Here is a 15574-nt window from a genome sequence, read left to right as displayed (position 1 = left end):
CTTGAGAGAAATTCTTTTGGTCTTTTTTTAGTTTAATGTACTTGGCATCTTTCAAACCAATTTCAAATTCGGCCATGCTTTTGTTAAGTTCTTCCAATCGTTTTTTTAACTCCGCTGTAGTTTGATAGGTTTTCAGACGAATCTCAAGATCATGGATTCCAATTTTCATTTCCTCAGATAAACGAGTAGCTGTTTTTATAATTAGCACTAACCAATCCCTGGTACAGTGCCATGATATTAGAGACCAGTCTTTCTTGAATAGTTTATCATTTTGAAAAATGAAAGGTTCATTTCTGACTATTAATCCACGTGGTGCGATGTTGGCTCTCACGTACTCTGTCATCATAATCCCATGTATTAGTGTTTTTATCTGTTCCCGCTTCAATTCAGTTAATTCGTCCCAGCATTGGCTTGCTTCGGATGTATCTCTGGTGTTAGTTCCTGCTAGAGGTAGCATAGACGCTATGATTCTGTCTACCTCTTCTTGTGAGTAAGTAAGGCCCGTAACTTCAGCCATGATTGGTAAAAGTGTGAGTATGGTGTGTAATGTTAGATGTCAGACTAAGATTCTGTGATCAAGGTACAGATTCCCTCAGCTGTGTGCTGTAATCAACGTATATCAAAAAAGAAGGGGGAAAGAGAGGTTTTTTAACGGTTAGGTTCACCCTCCCATTGTGTACATGACTAAATAAATAATCCGAGTCTTCAGATTATGAGAACCTAACCAAAGGGTGTGAGGAAAGCACTTGTTTAAGTAATAAGTGAAAAAAACACACAAACGCTGCGCAAAATTTGCTTGGGTGTTCTTTCGGGAAACAAGTGCTTTCCTCACACCCTTTGGTTAGGTTCTCATAATCTGAAGACTCGGATTATTTATTTAGCCTTGGCTGGAACCCACCACCAGGGCTTGTATCTAGTCAATTTAACATTCTGTAATGGAGAAAAGGAAAAGCAGCGAGAAACATGAGTGAACCCAATAATAAAACGGTCCCTGACTCTTCCCCTAAAATTAGCACCTTAAGAGAGATAGATGACCTAATTGAAGAGGTTGAGCGCATTTTACGTCCCAATACTCCAAGTGAGTCAGGCATTAAATCTAAGGCCACTAAAATTACCCCCTTATTTGGTAAAAAGGGTCATAAAAGCAAGCCCTTAATTTCCCCAGAAGCTCAGGCCTTGCTTTCACTGCCCCCAGTCTAGGCCAATGTCCCAGCCTCTCCAATCCAAGTTCAAGCACCAACCAGTTCTCATATTCCCTCAGAACCAATTCATTGTTCTAATCGATTCCTGTCCCTGACTTAGTGTGATCAATCCATAAATTAATCTTGCACCAGGCCTTTTGTCAATGCCCAGCCCGCAGGTTCGGTGGGAGGCTGGAATTCAGATACAGGACATCTGGGAAATCATAAACATTATGAGGGAAGAAATCACGGATCTGAGACAAAAATTGTGACTCATAATGTAGTCCCTTTCGAATGAACTGGTGAGGGTGGGACGTGATCCTTAATGTGGGTTTCCATTGTCAGGGGGTCAGCTAACAATCTGACTACAAACCATCTGGGCTTTCAAATTTTAGGCAAAGCAAAATATCACGGAATCCTGCTCACTCTACAAGATAAATTCGAGATCAGCCCCCATCGATCAAAATAAATTTGCACATTGCCCTCTCTACAGAAGAATTTATCCATTACCTGGTTTAGAATGACCTACTCCTGCAGCCTCTTATCCATCAACACACATGCAGACTCCTTTAGAAAAAGCCTAAAACACTGGCACCTTTTCAGTCACATCAGGACAATTTTTAATATAGGAGTGCCCAGGCTGCAGGCACGTTCATTGGATCAGAGACGTCCGGTAATGCTACTGTGTCATTCACTCAGATACCACCTAAGCTATGCGGCTTCCTTCAGTAGGCAGAAACTTAGACTTTTTAAGTTTCAATTTGCACACCCGTCCATTTTAAATGGCTTGCTGGCATTAGAGGCACGTACCCTACCTCCACCAAACTCAAAAATCCAGTTCAAACCTCGTGCTCCACCTGTTCAGAAGCCATTGGGCCCCAGCCTCCACCTAATCTTAACCTGCCAGTGTGACTGGAGGCACCAAGGAACCCTGTCCCATCTAGTAAATTTCCGCAGATTTACTTTTGCTGCCCATAATACCAACCCACAAAATCCTCACTCAACATTTGCGACTTGCCTTATTATCCTTGCCTTGCTATTATAGCGCCCCCTTTCCAACAGCCAGGGCATCCATTGGCTGGAGAGGTCCCACTGATCAAGCCTAGTAACTTATCCAATCATTTCTTGGAACATTGCAGGACTTAAAAGTAAGACCATGCAAACAGATTTGGGGGCCTATATTGATTCTGGCGACGTCATCCTATTTCAAGAAACTTGGGAAACAAAGCCATCACAAAGGCATGGTTGTAAAACATTTTTGTACTGGCCTGCAGGTCCCCGGCCGAAAGGCCATCAGGTGGACTCACTATATGGCTAAGTACTTTCTTGAATTGTTCTGTGAGACAATTAGCCTTAGACTTGCCTGATATACTTGGGGTTGAAATCTCATATTGGCGAGGGAAAAAATTGTTTCTATTTAACTTTTATAATAGAGGCACCTCAAAACCTTCAGAATCCCCAGTGCTTATTTCATTTAGAGATTGTTTGGCAAAGGCTGGCAAAGAGGCGGCCATTATAATGGGTGGTCATTTTAACCTCACCTTTGAACCCTCAGCCCTTCTTAGAGAAATCTTTGGCGATGAATACCAATTGCTGGGCATCCCGCAACTACTAGGTTTGTGCATATCATCCTTGACCAAGGTTGCTTTGCAAATGATAGATCTCTGCCTAAGCTGCCACGTGAGAGCCTGTAACCCCTCTGATCTGGTGAGGCACTCCACCTTTAGTAGGCACAATTATCAGAGTCATTTAGACTAAATACTCTTAGATTTATACTCCTGGGGCAATCTTGTTGACATGAAGGTCTTCCAACAATTTGAGAGTGATCATTTCCACTTGAATCTTACCTTGCAGTCCAATCCCATACTCGCAAATTTGTGCCCGCTACGCTCCGGCAGGGACCTATCTATCACTAATAATAGAAGAAATTTAAGATAGAAACACATTGCACAGGATGAAGGTAGAATTGCCCAAGTGTATCATTGTTTGAATCCAACTCTGTTTGCCTTTGATGGTCCTGCTTCCAACCCCAGTGTTGTCATGGAGCTCCATGTTAGGGCTTTGAATCGCTGAAAACTTCATTTTTCACCAAACTTTCCATTGCTAGAAATTGGTTGCTTTCAGCCAATCCTACATGGTATAATAAGATATGTGGGAAATCAAAGAGCTTCCTCATGTTTACACAACATCCAGGCTGCTAGGGCAAACTATAAAGGAGTCCAAAGGAAGGCTGGAATAGCCTGGGACACCACTGTCTGGGAGGAAATTATGAGCGCTGTCCGATATGGGAACCAGGCAACTTTTTGGCACACAATTGCTCATGGAGCAAGGGAATGTACAACTAGGCCGGAAAGTGACATTCATTCTCAAGATTGGACCACTCATTTCCAACTTCTATATAGGGGTTAAACACCTAGTCCTGCCTCTGCTCCACCTTTGCCCCCTGAGCAAGCTGAACCTTATTCCCTAGTGCCAATTTCTTCACCTGAGCTTGAGCGGTGCAAAGATCCAGGTAGCTGCTTTTCCTCCAAAGCGGAAAGCAAATGCGTCATTAGCTCACAGAAACCGGGCAAGGCGCCTGGACAAGATACCTGCGGTCCTCTTAAAGTCAGGGCTGTTTGAGCCCCTTATTTAAACCGTGTTACTAATGCTATCATGGTGGGAGTCTAAATCCGTGCTACCTGGAAAGGAGCAGAGATAGTGCCTATATATAAGAATGGCCTAAAATCTGATCCGGGTAATTATCTGCCAATAAGCCTAATTGATGCTGCCCAAAAAATGTTCTGCAAGCAAATCTGAGACCATCTGCAGCTATGGATTGAAGATAACAATATTCTGTCACAATTCCAATCAGGATTCCACTCTAAGACAAGCACAGTGGATCAAGTTTTTAGAATCCATCTTCTGATATGAAAGGTGGTAGATATTCACAAGGCTAGCCTATACGTCACCTTTGTCGACCTAAGGCTAGCCTTCGATATGGTCAACAGAGGAAAGCTCTGGTGTATCTTAGGTGAACTAGGGCTTCCACCGTTCTTCCAGACATTATAATGTGCCTTCACGCAGATAATTACGCCCAAATTAGATGGGGACCAAATGGAGAAGTAACTGACAGAATAAAAGTAGCCAAGGGAGTGTGCCAGGAGTGTGTACTGGCCCCAACACTTTTCCTTCTTTTTATAAATGGTTGTGTAGACTTTTGTCAGGACTGCGAAAATGACTTCCCAGTATTAGGTGGCATGAGAATACCAGCCCTATTATTCGCAGACGACACCTTGTAAGCCTCAAAAACCCCAAGAGAAATAAAAACTCTGCTTGCCAGATTTAACTTGTTCTGCCCTAATCCTAGTTTAGACATCAACACCAGGAAGACCAAATGTATGGCTATCCATCAACATATGTGCTTCAGAGGGTCAATAAGTTTGGAGTGTGAAAATCTGGAGCGGGTTACAGACTTGGAATATTTAGGAATCCATCTTTCATCCAACCAACCAAGCTGGCGGTGTATCTTGTGGAAACCTCCCATTTAAAATTCTCAATCCTATAGATTCTAGGTCTGTTAACAAATGTATTCCAACTACACCTGCTACTGCAATTTTTGCCGGGGGTAGTGATTGTTTAATTATAGCCCATAGATTGTCCTGTTGTAGTATTGCATCATCTCAGGTGTAAGGCCATAACAAATTCAGATTAAAGTCACCTGAAATAATATATTCAATGTATGGATCCACAATAATTTGCTGTAATACAATACTAGTAAGATTGGTAGCCATAATCGATCTAGTTTTTAAATACGGATGTATATAAAGATTTATAAGTAGTAATGACTTTAATTTACTTTTTCCACATAGTGAATTTTTACTATTAAAATGTTATCATTTAAGATGACTTGTTCTTGCTCTAATTTTAGAACTAATGTTATAAATATTGCTAGACCCCCACACTGGTGCGCCCATATTTGCTTTGTTTGATTGCCGGTTGAAAGTAGCCATTAAAACCTTCTAGCATTAATGTTTCAATTGCCCAAGTTTCTTGCAGGAGTATAATCTTAAAACTGCTTGACATTGAAGATAAATGAGTATTTTGTATTTTGGTGTATACCCCATTTATGTTCCAAGGGCATAGTCTTATTACTTCTCTTTGAATAATTGCTTCCTCATTAGTGCACTTTTGCTTACTTTGTCAAGTTTGTACTACCACATGAAGGGCCGCTGCGATCCATCCTTGATTTAATTTTGTCAACCTTCCTTCTTTGGTTTGGCTCTTTGGTATTGTTAATAGTTTGTCAGTTTTACCTATGGGGTTTTTTAATATTGTATTATGCTGTTGATATTCTATTTTCTCTTGTAAAGTGAATGGGCTAGGATATACTGGTTGAGGGGGACTACTAATTTTTATTCCCCATTTTAAAACGGTTTCCTGTTCATTGATGATTAATTCTAATAAACAGGCAGCATTCAGTGTTATTAATGTCATTTCTTGATTGTCTTCTTTATACGGTAGGAATTCAAAAGCTTCTATATTCTCACTTGTGATTTTTTTGAGAGATGGAATTGCTTTAAAGAGTCTTAAAATATTTCCCCGATTCAAAGTGTCTTGCCTACACCTGGACTGATATTCTGGTTAAAAAAAAAGTTGAATCTTAGTATTATTGTGTGTATTCATTATTTTCCTACTTCTATCAATTTCAATAACCATGTGTTCTTTCTTTGATTAACTCTTTTGTTTGTTTGTTGATTCGGTCAATCCAAATGATTATGCATACGCACACGTTTTTGTTCTATTATGGGACTGCCTTGGGCTTTGTTGAATATTTATTGTTCTTTGTATTGTATGAATTTGATTTTCCATAGAGTGTCCGTCTCTGTCATCGTTCAGGTCCTCCTTGTTTTGTTTCCGGTCATATGATTGTTTTTGTTTATCCGGCTTTATTGGTGATTCATGCGGGCGATCCTCTCCCCTGATGGTGTATAGGCCTCACACAACGGGGCTTCTCTCTGTGATCCTTTCGTCATCACCCCCACTATGTCTAGTTTAAGGCCAAAGGGATGTATTCTGCTTTGTCGTATATATATATTTTTTTTAAATACCACAAAAAGCGGAATACAATTATTGTTTTCAGAACAGTTAAAACAAAAAGACACTGAAACAGACCTTGCGCACAGATCCTTTGACCAATTATCACCCAATTGCACAATCCCACAACCAACCCCAGTTCTATTGTACTGATACAGACTGTGGCTCCCCACCGCCCCGTAGGCCATCTCAACAGTCCGAATCAGAGGAGTCCTTATCTGAAAGCGATGGCGGGTCACATATTCCTCCCCTATACTTGTTCCATGCCCCCCAAACCTTGTCCCACTTGCGAGGACATCCCCGCCTGATAAATACTGATCGCTCAGCGAACATGGCTACAGCCATATCTCTCCTCCATACGGACAGCAACGGCACCCCCACCGCTCCCCATTTTTGGGCTATGTTCCTTTTGGCCGTCATGATCCCCAACGTTACCCAGCTCTGTGCCTGACGATTGAGATCGTTGGGTTCCCACACATTTAACAGACAGCGCCGAGGCTCCGGCACCAACGATGCCCCGCATGCCTGCGACATTGTACGCAGCACCCGCTTCCAGAAGTCTTGGATGACAGGACACTCCCAGATAGTGTGATAAAAGGTTCCTTCCGCCCACAACCTCGCAAGCAGAAGGGGTGGAGCGCCCTGCCCATCTTATGTAGTAAGCACCTGGTGTAGTACGAGCGATGCAAAATACGAAGCTGCACCAGCCGCAGCCTTGACGGTATACCCGCCTCGCACGGCGAGGCCAGCGCCTCGCGCCATTCCGGGTCATCAAAGTCACCGACCTCGTCGGCCCACCTCTCCCGCAAGGGCCCCATAGGGTCTGGTCGATTGTTTGCGGTATGTGAAGGTCGTAGCCTTCTTTGGCATGTATTCCGTCAACAGCCTGTCCTCCAACGGGGATGCCTCCCTAGCATCATACAAAGGGGACAGCATACCCCTCTCGCCCAGCACATCCCTGTCCGCCTTAAATGCAGGGTCAGACTGTGGCGCGTGGAGCCACTGGTTAATCACCTTCAGCTGCGCCGCCTAACTTTGTGGTATTTTTGATGGCCCATATTTTTGTACTTCACTTAGCTCACTATTCTCCTTACTTTGGTCAGTGAGAATCTTTTTCCTCTGATCTTTGTAAAATAGTGGAAAATACTTTTTATTTGTGTCTTTAATTTCGGTTGGGTGAGTCCCAGTTAATTCTTTATTTGGATTAGGACTGATTACGCTCTCCGCCAGTCTTAACAATTGTTTTTGGGGTCCAGTAGTCATTGAGTTTCTTTCTGTCTTGTTTCTTGCTTTACATAATTTTTTCTCTGTGTTTTTGTCTGAGTAAAAGTTGGAGAGCTTAATTGCTTATCTTCTTCGTCTACTGTATTTTCATCTTTTGTAAGACCATATATTCATTATTAGTGGTAGATATCTCTTTATCTTGCTGATTGGGCCGCTTAACCTATGTTAGAACTTGCATCTCCTGTTTTCACCCTGTAAGTTCAATGATTTCAATTGCTCCGATTTACTGTATGATTTGAATGGGTTGCTTTTAATTGATTGTTCCTATACCCTTTTTTTCCTTCCCCGGTTTGTTATCATTGCCTAAGGTTTGTAGGTTAAATTTTAAGTCTTCAAGTATAGTGCCCATAACATCCGGTAAAGTGGCAAGTTTATAACTTAATGGAGCACATGAGCAATCTGTATATGACGCTGCAGCTTGTGTTTGTGCTCACATTATCACGTTGTTCAAAGTGGCCAATTGCTGGTCTATACCGGCCGCAGAGTTTGCCATGAGATTAAGAAGATCAATTTGTACTTCCATGTTATTAGATTGATATGTTAGGGCTTCTAATGTAAGATGTGAAGTTCTATAGAAAATGTCCCATATGGCCCCTAAATCCTGTTTTCCAGAAATTGATAGATTTTTATTTTGAAGGCCTTCCGAGTTACCCTGAGATTTTTTTGGGGGGTTGATTGAGAAGTTTAGTTAATTTTTATCTATCATATTTGAATCAAAGAAACAATTCTTGTTACTGTCTCCACCAATGATGCTATCACATGGAGTACTCCAAAGCTGCAATTTGTCAAGTTTTGATTTGGGTTCGCCCTTTCGTTCTTGACGTTCTTTCACCTCCTTGAAGATCTTATAGGGCCGTAAGCTGTTCTCCATATCCAGCCTTATCTCTAGTGCACAAGGAGGGTTCTCAGATCCGCGTATTACATTATTTAGGGAACATGACCACCTAGTATTGATGGCTCTTGACTTTTCTGTTCTTTTTGATTTTTTTGAGGGGAGGAGGGCAATAAATCTGTCACAGTTTTGCACTTTATTACATCTATTATAACTTCCAGAGGAAGTGGTGCACCTAATATCAAAACTTACTGAGATTTACTTATCGATCTTTCCAACAAGTTGGGATATTCTTGCTCCTTTTGTGTTGTTGAAACTGATGTTAACATCTCAAGGTCTGTAATGTACTCCTATTGGAATCCTTCCTTTTCCTCTATCTCCTGATAATCTGAGGTGGCCAAAACATGCAGATCTTGTTCCTGACATGTCACTTGCATCTTACTTTCCGGTTTGAATGGAAATTGAAGACTGTGTGTATCCATCTCCTATAGTGAGAGTAGCTTAACTCTAATTGGATTTTCAGAAACTGAAATTTATGAGGAATTTGCGTTGACTTTTCAAACATGTGAGTAATTGGTGATATTAAAGGTTGGTTTCCCTCTGCAATTTTTACTTTAACCTTTTTCGATGTTATTGAAGCTTGAAGTTTCTTTTTCCTTTTTAGGGGGGGGGTGGTCTTTCTTTACCTGAGCGCATACCTCTTCTCTTTCCAAGTGATTATCCTGCTATCCTTATGCATATAAATTGGGGAGGTAGCAGGCGGTCTGTCTCCAAAACACTGAAGAGCTCCTAGTCCTGGAGATTCTGAGAGTTCCTGGGCGGGAGTGACTGTTGATGGTCCTAAGACAGTCGAAGATACACTGCCCAGAGAAAGGCATCAATAGAAAATGGCTCTAAACCAGGAAATTAAGAGTTTGCTAGAGGAGAAAGGAAGAGAAGACCTGAGAGGTATTCTGGTACACTGGATGTCAGGGGAGCTTGGAATCCAGCAGAAAGTAACCTCAGACATGCTTCCTCCTGAGGTCTTGGAATCGGCACCTTAAAGAACTGGAGAAGGATGCAAAAACAATTATCTTAAAATTGTGGGACTTGGAAAAACAAAGAAATGACCGCTTGAAGTCAGAAAGAAAACAAGCTGCAGATGAACTGAAACAAGTTCTACTTTTTCCCTGAAATCTTACAGGTCCAAAAATAAGGAGACAAACGGTCATGGAGAAACCAGAATGTGAGTCCAGTGGTGCTCAAACGACGGCCTTTCTTTTACCTATAAAGCTGTCAATTGAAGAGCCAAGTAAGAGGTACGTATTCTGAAGTGTGGAAGAAACCTACGTGCAGCTGTGACAGAGGGCAGTTCACCTATGCATTGAAAAGACGATTTGCTTTTTGTGAGTTGTCAGTGACTGCAGATGCACTGCATGTCACTCTGGGTTTCATATATAAATGCACCTTTAAAACGGCTGGGAAACGGAAACCTGAGTAACTAAAGGACGTGAGAGCACAAGGCCACACCCTCCTTGACCCTCACCTGCCAACACTACTCTGCACCATACCCCTAGGCCCCCAATCCTTGCGTTTTTTACTTCGACATCCGCCCCAGCTCATCTTCACCTGCCCATCCACCTAACAAAAATAATTTTAAGTGGGTACTCCAGTTCAGCCGCCACTGCCTTTCTCATACTACTTAAGCTGCAGCTCAGTGGTGAGACTCAATAGGCCAAAACTAGCCTGGAGTTAGTTGTGTTCCCATTCTGAAGGGACATTGTTCCTGTCACAGTAGAAATAAGGCTGGATTATATAGAATTGGTCACTGTCTGTAGTGGAAGAGTGAACAAAAAAACGAACATCTGTGATGATGGGCTGATATTAATTCTCATCAGTGTTTGTTTTTTCTTAAGGGTTACAACAATGGTTGCATTTGTTGTTCCTACTTTGCTGGCAGGTGCTGTTGAGGTTATGTCCATTTAGTGGTAGCAGCTGTTGTTGATTCTGTGTCCACTTCTGTGTGGAAACTATTGTTCTTGCAATTGTTGCTGATATAGGAGGGGTGGGGAATGGCTGAGGCAGTGATTAGCTCTGTGTCACTGCTCTTGCTGCTGGCTCAGTACAGCTGTGTTCCCGACAGTCATTATATCTGTGGTCGTTGCTGTGATCTTGGCTGTGCTCACAGCTGTTGCTTCTGTGGCCGATGATGTTGCTTCTGTGTTGGTGGTAAATGTGACAGCAGTGGTCACTGCTGGATTCCTGGTTTTTAACAGCTATTGTTGTTGACCCTGCTTTGGTTTCAACATTACTCATTGATGTTATCCATATCTTTCTGGCAGCTGCTGCTGTTATTGCTACTGTCGTCCCAGCCATGGTGGCAGCTGTGGCCATGATATGTTTTCTGATGGTACCCCCAACTCAGAGTTGCCAAGGTGGGATTTCTAGTCTCTGGATGCTAGAACTTACACAATGTGCCAATACAAATTATAAATCCAGTTGGACTGGAACCTATGCACAACCCACTGAACAATACTGTGTAGGGAGTGCTTCTCTGTAACAATACGTCCCACAAAATGAGTTTAGGGGCACAGTGGAACTCCAAACCCTATTCCATTTAGGAATAAAATACCCAAACATCACTAAGAAATGGGACATGAATTTTAAAATGTTTATTTTAAAATTCTAACCTAGTGCATAAAATATGAATGGTACTACATTGAGACATGTCATGGAAAAAAAAGCAACATGAAGAATTCTAATATTGCTACTGAGTTGATTTCATCGTAATCACCCTTAAGGTATTTCTAACGGCTACTCTAAGTTTTAGCTGAAGTAATAAATAGCAAGCCTTTTCTTGAATTTCATTGAAGCTTTTTACAGTATACCTGTGTTTTTGGTAATAGCAAGCTATCTGTTTACTATCGAAGTCTAAAACAAAGAGAAAACATCTGAAGTGGTCTCCCGGCTGTCGCCAATGACAAAAATTGATGCTGCAAACTGGCGTGACCTCTGTCTCGATAGCCCTGGCGATAAGTGTCTCTCAAATATGCTCTGATACCTGGTTTATATAGTATCTGAATTTCGACCTCATTGTTTATTTTGAAAACAATGGGACTAGCAAACACTGAAGTAGCAATAAGACAAAATGATCATGGTGACAAATGTAGTGATTCGATTAACATGTTATGTTACTTAATTTAGTAAAGTGCTCCAATACCTGAGGGTGTCTTAGCACTGCTTTGATAGGAGCTGTTTTGGACTGAAATCGTTTCCTGGTGAATTTTAGAGGTATGAGAGAATGTATTGAGTAAAGAGCAATGTTTTGAGGGTTCTCCTGAAATGCAAGATATTCCTCAAATTCTTTGAGTTTGATAGGGAGTGAGTTCCATAGTTTTGCAGTACAGACCATGAAACCTCTGCCTCCCCAGTAGGCGATCCTAACTTTGGGGATGACCACATTTTGTTGCCTCTGTAGAGCATAAAGATCTAGGGCCTCATGTAGGTAGCATACCAGTTACCACTTCTAAAATACCGAACGTTACCGAATCGGTATTTTAGAAGTGGTAACTCGTATGTAGGTAATGAGTCGGTATTTTTTACCGATTCGTTACAATTCGGTAATTACCGAATCGGTATTTACCGATTCGGTAATGAGGCATACCTTCCCATTGAGGGGAAGGTATGCCTCATTACCGAATCGGTAAATACCGATTCGGTAATGGTGGAGAACAAGCAAGGGTGGCAGGGTGTCACATTGACACCCTGTTGCACCCCTGATTCGGCCATGTGTGCACATGTGGCACACATACATGCCCTAAGGGCATGTATGTATGCCACATTGCACACTGCTACGCGCTTCCAAATGCCCATACACATACATTAATTATTTACCACCAACTATAAGTTGGTGGTAAATACCGACTCTTAAAAACACCCACACACTCCCCCTACATCTCGATTTTGGTTTCGGAATTTACCGAATCGGTAAAATTACCGAATCGGACAAGTTACCGATTCGGTAACATTACCGATTCGGTATTATTACCGATTCGGTAATTTTACCGATTCGGTAAATTCCGAAACCAAAAATTGACCCCCTACATACCAATAGCCAAAATACCGGTCGGTAACGGTATAATTACCGAAAATCGGCCGTTACCGACCGGTATTTGGCTACCTACATGAGGCCCCTAGTGTGTGTGTACCAGGAAAAGTTCCGAAAGCACCGCAAAGGGCTTTCAAGGCAATTCTTTTTTTTATGGTTAGCCAGTGTAATTTCATTGGTCGCTGGCTTGTTTGGGTAGTCCAAACACCAGTCATGCTGCTGTATTTTGTAGAATTTTCAGTTTGGATATTAACTTTTGTCATATATTAATATACACTCCATTGCAATAATCCAATTTTGACAGTACTAGAGCAGTAATGACTGTTTTTTGCAGATTCTTGAGTTAAAAGGGTAGAATGTTCCTGATAGTTTTTAGAATTAAGGAGACAGAAGTAGGTATTTATTTGACCTGATTGTTGAAAGTTAGTCGATTGTCAAAGATTATTGCCAGGTTTCTAACTTTTTCAACTGGCATTGGCAAGGTGCCCATATATTAGGCCTCCAGCTGCGTGGCCTAAAAGATGTATTGATGCCAAAGATAAGAATTTTTAGTTTTTCCTGAGTTGAGTCTCAAACAGTTTTCATTCATCCACTTCCCTAAATTTCTCATCCAATTGCGGAATTAAAAAGCTGCATGATCTGGGTTGCCTGAGACCGAGACCACGGTTTGGGTGTCATCCATGTAGGATATAACAGAGAAACCAAAAGATTTGTATAAGTTTAGCCAGTGGTGTGATATAAAAGTTAAACTGGGTAGGGTTTAAAGAAGCACCTCATGGAACGCCACATGGAAGGGTGATGATAACACCAGGTGCATAGAGAGCAGACATTTTTAGCATTTCTATGCATATTTTAAAACTTCACAATTTCTATGAAGGAAATACAAAAGTTTGAATAATACAAGGAATAAAATAGTAGGGTCTAAAGGGACAAAAATAATGAACATTCCAAAGTCCGAACAGGGACTGTCACCATGTTCACTGCAGTCACTACTGCGGTCTTAGTTGTGTTTACAGCAGTGGGTGCTGTCATTGTTCTTGCTGCACTGCAGCTTTTTCTGTTTACTGCTTTGGGCCCATCTGTGGTGATAGAAGTTGTTGTTGCTGACATTCCTGTTGTGAATGAGCACCAACGCCAGGTGGAGCACTCTGGGCCGCATTTGTGTCAGGGAACCTCTGTAATGTGATGGTGAATTGGGACTATTTTTAACCTCCTCACTATTCTAAAGACACAATGCAACAGATTTTAGCAAAGGCATTGTGTCCTGTTATTTTTAAAGAAGCCATGGTACTCACATTTTCATGCCCTTCAAAAGTGGCAACCAGCACCTAGTCCCCAGTATATTTGGCTGTTAATAAAGGTCCTGTGATTTAGACACAAGTTCTTCCTGTCGAACTATTACTTGAAGTCCCATAGGCATTCCCTGCCCCTATTTCACAAGCCTGCCACCTAAGTTCGGCAAATTTATATACACACTGGAGAGGTGGAGGTATGTTAGGTGTTAGAGATCATATATGGTTGGTATTATGTGTTATGTGTGGTTGGTAGTTATGTTATGTTAGCTATGGTTGGTAGGTTCGGTATGGTGGCTAGGATAGCTATGGTAGTTCAGGCTGGATATGGTAGTTTTTTTGGGAATGATACATAAGATATAGTATGTATTATATGTAGGTGTGGTAAGTAGGTTACGTATGTAATTTACATTATTTTCAAGGTATCGTAGTGGGTTAAGTAGGTATATTAGGTAAGGAGGTAAGTAGATGTGGTTAGGTATGGTGGGTAGGTTTGGTGATCTGTGGTAGGTGTGATAAATAGCTATTGTTGATAGGTATGTTAGGTAGGTCTGGTAAATGTAATAGGTAGGTTAGTATATTAAGTTGTGTATGGTGAGTCATAACATTTTCGTCTGATATTTAAAAGTTTGTACTATTAAAACATTTTGTAGACTTCTTACTTACAAATCATAGCATTGATAATGAGAAGCACAAACAGGTCCAGTTGTCAACAAAATTATTGTTTGTGCTTAAAGATGAGTGGCTTAGTATATTTGATGCTGTACAGTATTTATGCTTGTTGTTTTGACTACTGTGGGGAGCGTGCGCAGATAGGAGAAGCGTGGTTGAGGTAGGGGGTCAGAGAACGTGCCTTGCTTCTGTGCACTGCACATTTCACGCATTCTTCTCTCTCTGCCTTGCTCTTTCTACTGTTTCATCACTCTCCTCTTCTCCGCTCAGGGTTTCTTGACGTCTCCATCCAAAACTATTAGCGTACACAAGTATTGGTTAATATCATTATCATACCTCTGGTAACTAATCAGCGATTTCCATGTCATCCAGAAGCATAGCTTTTTGCGCCCACACACTACTAACCTGGCTTAGAGGCATTCATTACTGACTGCTGCATGGCCCCATGTATGATTAGGCACGTGAGCTCATACACTGCTCACCTGGCACAAAGCTCAATTGCTGCATGCTTGTGAGCTCATACGATGCTCACCAGGCACAAAGCTCAGTTACTGCATGCTCGTGAGCTCATACACTGCTCACCTGGCACAAAGCTCAGTTACTGCATGCTCGTGAGCTCATACACTGCTCACCTGGCACAAAGCTCAATTACTGCATGCTCGTGAGCTCATACACTGCTCACCTGGCACAAAGCTCAATTACTGCATGCTCGTGAGCTCATACACTGCTCACCTGGCACAAAGCTCAATTGCTGCATGCTCGTGAGCTCATACACTGCTCACCTGGCACAAAGCTCAATTACTGCATGCTCGTGAGCTCATACACTGCTCACCTGGCACAAAGCTCAATTACTGCATCCTCGTGAGCTCATACACTGCTCACCTGGCACAAAGCTCAATTACTGCATGCTCGTATGCTCATACACTGCTCACCTGGCACAAAGCTCAATTACTGCATGCTCGTGAGCTCATACACTGCTCACCTGGCACAAAGCTCAGTTACTGCATGCTCGTGAGCTCATACACTGCTCACCTGGCACAAAGCTCAATTACTGCATGCTCGTGAGCTCATACACTGCTCACCTGGCACAAAGCTCAATTACTGCATGCTCGTGAGCTCATACACTGCTCACCTGGCACAAAGCTAAATT

At 41.9% G+C, this 15574-nt stretch overlaps 1 protein-coding gene across 2 annotated transcripts in view; it reads left to right on the top strand.

The window, feature by feature from the left end:
* The window catches only part of LOC146856590 (volume-regulated anion channel subunit LRRC8A-like), a 276776-nt gene that overhangs the window by 133058 nt on the left and 128144 nt on the right, over nt 1-15574 (top strand). The window lies entirely within an intron of this gene.

Source organism: Triturus cristatus, chromosome 4_1 (genome assembly GCF_964204655.1).
Source record: "Triturus cristatus chromosome 4_1, aTriCri1.1, whole genome shotgun sequence".
In the NCBI taxonomy this organism is placed as follows: Eukaryota; Metazoa; Chordata; class Amphibia; order Caudata; family Salamandridae; genus Triturus; species Triturus cristatus.
This window is presented reverse-complemented; position numbering and strand designations above follow the sequence as displayed.